The following is a 4,470-nucleotide window of genomic DNA, read 5'->3' on the forward strand; positions in this document are numbered from 1 at the left end:
TCCACTGCTCCGGCCACCGCTCCCCGTGCGAGCCGGACCGCGCCCGGCTTCCCCGATCCCGAGCGCCGCTGCCGGGTCGCCGCCGCCTCGTCCCCGCCATCTCCGGCGAGAGCTCCGACCGGATCTGGATCGGGACCAGATCCACCAGGAGCCCATCCAAACGCCCGTGCCCGACCCAGTTCTCTCCGTCCCACACGACCGCGTCCAGTTTCGAAGGTTGAATTTCCACTGTCCCGAGATATTTTTGCATCATGTTGCCCTGTTCATCGCATCATAACTCTGCATCCGTAGCTCCGATTTGTGCATATGATATATCAAAATGTTCGTTGTGAGATGCTCTACATTTCATTCCATTGCACCATGTTCATTTGAGTCCATGTTGATGCCTGAATCATTGTTGCAAGAGTGCTATATGATGTTGTCTGCTGTCTGTTAACAGAACATGCTCATTTGTCATTTTTGCCATGTTTGTTGTGTGCATCTTATGGGCATGAGCTCTACATGTGATTTAAAATATGCCATGTATTATTTACAGAGGTGCTTACCATGTATTTTTGTGATCAATATGGTGACTAGCACAAGCATTTAAACTAGACTTTGTGATGTTGCTGATATTAGTCCTTGTTCTGCTGTTATTTTGATGCCATGTAAACATGACCCTACAGAGAGATCCATGCATATTTTGAGATACTTCAGTAATGATGTCTTGAACATATGGTTTTTCTCTATCCATTAATGGCCCTGTTGGCAATTATGGAGTAGTCTAGTATGTCATTTTCGTGCTCTACTTTTGCTACAAAATGTTTCCTGGCAGATTGTTTACATGTTATTCAATTTTGCCAAGGTTGTTGTAGTTGATCCTTGCATGCTATGAACTTGTTCTTCCCTTGGTTTGTTTCATAAACATGTCTTCTTGCTGATGCTATGCTTATATTGTCATGCAATGACTTGTGGTGAGTGAATCAAGCTTGTTAAGTAGGGTACTTGCTGTTGCTGTTTTGCTAGGCTGAATCTGTTATTTCGTGCTGCTATGTAAACCTGCTGCTACAAGTCATTCTATGCATAATCTGGAGATGTTCACTGAGGGTGTTTTATTCTACATGTTATGCTCTATCCATCCATGCCCCTGCTTGCAATTATAGCCTGCTGTAGCTTATTGTAATCTTGCTCCAAAGTTGCTAAATGATGTTGTTGTCAGCCTGTTAACATTAAGTTCAGTTGTTGCCATGCTTGTTGTTAGTGATCCATGTACCCTATGGACTTGCTATTGCCATGCTTAGCTTCATAAACATGTCTTCTTACTGTTGGTTGCCTTTCCATGCCATGTATTTTCCGTGGTGAGTGGTACAAGCTCACCAACATGACTACTTATTGTTGTTCCTGCCATGTATGAATCTGTATTATAACTTGCTATGTTTACATGGGTGCCATCATATTTTCTGTTCCTTTTTGGCCCATGGTAAGTAAGGGACTCTTGTTCTATGCAATTAGTAGGTTCATGCCATGCCTTTGTTTTCCATGATAAGTTCCTGTAACATGTTGTTTGATAGCTCTAAACATTGCAACCTGATGTTATTTTCTGCAAAGTCTGAATGTTTATTGTTTGCAATCTTGCCATGTGTGTTTGAGCATGTTCTAGTGATTTCTGGAGATAGCTCAGTGTTCATGTTTATTATGCTTTACCTGTACATCATGCCCATGCCTTTTGTTTTCTTGTTGAGGTCCTTTAGCATGTTGTTTTGATGCTTGCAATATGCCTAGTTGCTGTTTTGGACAGATTGTTGCTATAACTTGTTTCATGTGTGTGTGTTGAACCGTTGCTCCGTTTTGAGTGTGCTCTATACGAAACTTGCTTAGTTTTGCATGTAGCTTCATATTATCATGTTGCATCCTTGTTTTGGTGTGTTTGCTTGGTGTTTGAATGCATTTTGCATCAAAGCCATGTTTAATTTGTTTTGATCATATCTTCTAGGCCGTAGCTCCGAACTAAATGAACTTTATATGTAACTTGACTAGAATCTCGTGTAGATCATCTTGGTGCAACTTAACTTGCTGTTTAACAACTTGAACATAATGTTTATTCAGATCTGGACCAATTTCGAAATTTACATATGAGGACTTACCAGAATTTACATATGAGGACTTGCCATGAGTAGCTTCATGTAGCCTTTGTCATGCATCATGCTTGGTTGTGCATCATGTCTTGTATATGTGTGGTGTGTTTACCTTGTTGTGTGCTTCTTCTCGATAGTTCCCGTTTCGTTGCGATCATGAGGATTCGTTCGTCTATGCTTGGTTCGTCGTCGTGGCTTCATCTTCTTCATGGACTCGTTCTTCTTCCTTGCGGGATTCCAGGCAAGATGACCGCTACCCTGGATCTCACTACTATCATTGCTATGCTAGTTGCTTCGTTCTATCACTTTGCTGCGCTACCTATCTTTTGCTCATCAAGCCTCCCCAAATTGCCATGAACCTCTAACCTTTGACACCCTTCCTAGCAAACCGTTGCCTGGCTATGTTACCGCTTTGCTAAGCCCTCTTATAGCGTTGCTAGTTGCAGGTGAAGTTGAAGATTGCTCCATGGTGGAAAGGGGTTATGTTGGGATATCACAATATCTCTTATATTTTTAATGCATCTATATACTTGGTAAAGGGTGGAAGACTCGGCCTTTTGCCTGGTGTTTTGTTCCACTCTTGCCGCCCTAGTTTCTGTCATACCAGTGTTATGTTCCCGGATTTTGCGTTCCTTACGCGGTTGGGTGATTTATGGGACCCCCTTGACAGTTCGCTTTGAATAAAACTCCTCCAGCAAGGCCCAACCTTGGTTTTACCATTTGCCTCACCTAGCCCTTTTTCCCTTGGGAGTCGCCCTCTCGAGGGTCATCTTTATTTTATCCTCCCCCCCCAGGCCAGTGCTCGTCGTGAGTGTTGGTCCAACCCGTCAACCGCCGGTGGCCACCAGGGGCAACTCTGGGCTGGCCTACCGGAAGTTTGGACAATCCGGTGTGCCTTGAGAACGAGATATGTGCAGCTCCTATCAGGATTTGTCGGCACATTCGGGCGGCTTTGCTGGTCTTGTTTTACCATTGTCGAAATGTCTTGTAAACCGGGATTCCGAGTCTGATCGGGTCTTCCTGGGAGAAGGTATATCCTTTGTTGATCGCGAGAGCTTATCATGGGCTAAGTTGGGACACCCCTGCAGGGTATAAACTTTCGAAAGCCGTGCCTGCGGTTACAGGCAGATGGGAATTTGTTAATGTCCGGTTGTAGATAACTTGACACCAGATCCGAATTAAAATGCATCAACCGTGTGTGTAGCCGTGATGGTCTCTTTTTCGCGGAGTCCGGGAAGTGAACACGGTTTTGGGTTATGTTTGACGTAAGTAGGAGTTCAGGATCACTTCTTGATCATTACTAGCTTCACGATCGTTCCTTTTGCTCTCTTCTCGCTCTTATTTGCGTATGTTAGCCACCATATATGCTTAGTCGCCGCTGCAACCTCACCACTTTACCCCTTCCTTTCCCTTTAAGCTTTGCTAGTCTTGATACCCATGGTAATGGGATTGCTGAGTCCTCGTGGCTCACAGATTACTACAACAACAGTTGCAGGTACAGGTTATGCGATGATCATCACGTGAGAGCGATGTTGCTTGTTTTGGAGTTCTTCTTCTGCTTCTGCTTCGATCAGGGGATATTTTCTAGGTCGGCAGCCTGGGCTAGCAGGGTGGATGTCGTTTGAGTTTCTGTTTGTGTTTCATCCGTAGTCGGATGTTGTTCTTATGTATGATGATGTTGTATTCGTGTGGCATTGTATGCCTCTTGTATGTACCCCCATCTATTATGTAATGTTGATGTAATGATATCCACCTTGCAAAAGCGTCTTAATATGCGGTTCTATCCTTGGTGGGACCTTCGAGTCTCTTTAGGATAGTATCGCATATTGGGCGTGACAAGTTGGTATCAGAGCCTCGACCGACCTTAGGAGCCCCCTTGATTGATCGTGTAGCTTGGCCGTTGTTGAGTCTAGAAGAAAACTATTTTCGGAGTCTAGTTATATCGAAGAGTAGGAATTCTTTTTACTCCTCAGCCCCTTTGTCGCTCTGGTAAGGAATCTTGGCGTAGGTGTTTTGAATTACTCCTCTTCCCTTTCAAATTTTCTTTAGGATCACGCAGTTGGTTTTTCGATCGTTGTTCCTCAGCTCTTTTTATCCGGTGCATTTCTCGTCAAGTTGACTCGAGCCTCTTCATCTTTGCCAAGTTCAATCCTTAGTTGTCTTATTTTCCCACCCGCCCTCCCCTTTTCTTCTTGGAATCGGAGTCTGTAATCGAGTATCCATCCTACTCGTGCGAAGTCCTTGCCTTCTTTCTTCAATGTTTTCAACCAGTATTTTCTCTTCAAGATATTCGTCGTTTCCCCTTCCAAGTTGCCTTTGTTTTTCCCGCCCTCCCACCCTTCTTCTTCCCGGAGTC

The sequence above is a fragment of the Triticum dicoccoides genome, chromosome 3B (assembly GCF_002162155.2).
Source record: "Triticum dicoccoides isolate Atlit2015 ecotype Zavitan chromosome 3B, WEW_v2.0, whole genome shotgun sequence".
NCBI lineage: Eukaryota > Viridiplantae > Streptophyta > Magnoliopsida > Poales > Poaceae > Triticum > Triticum dicoccoides.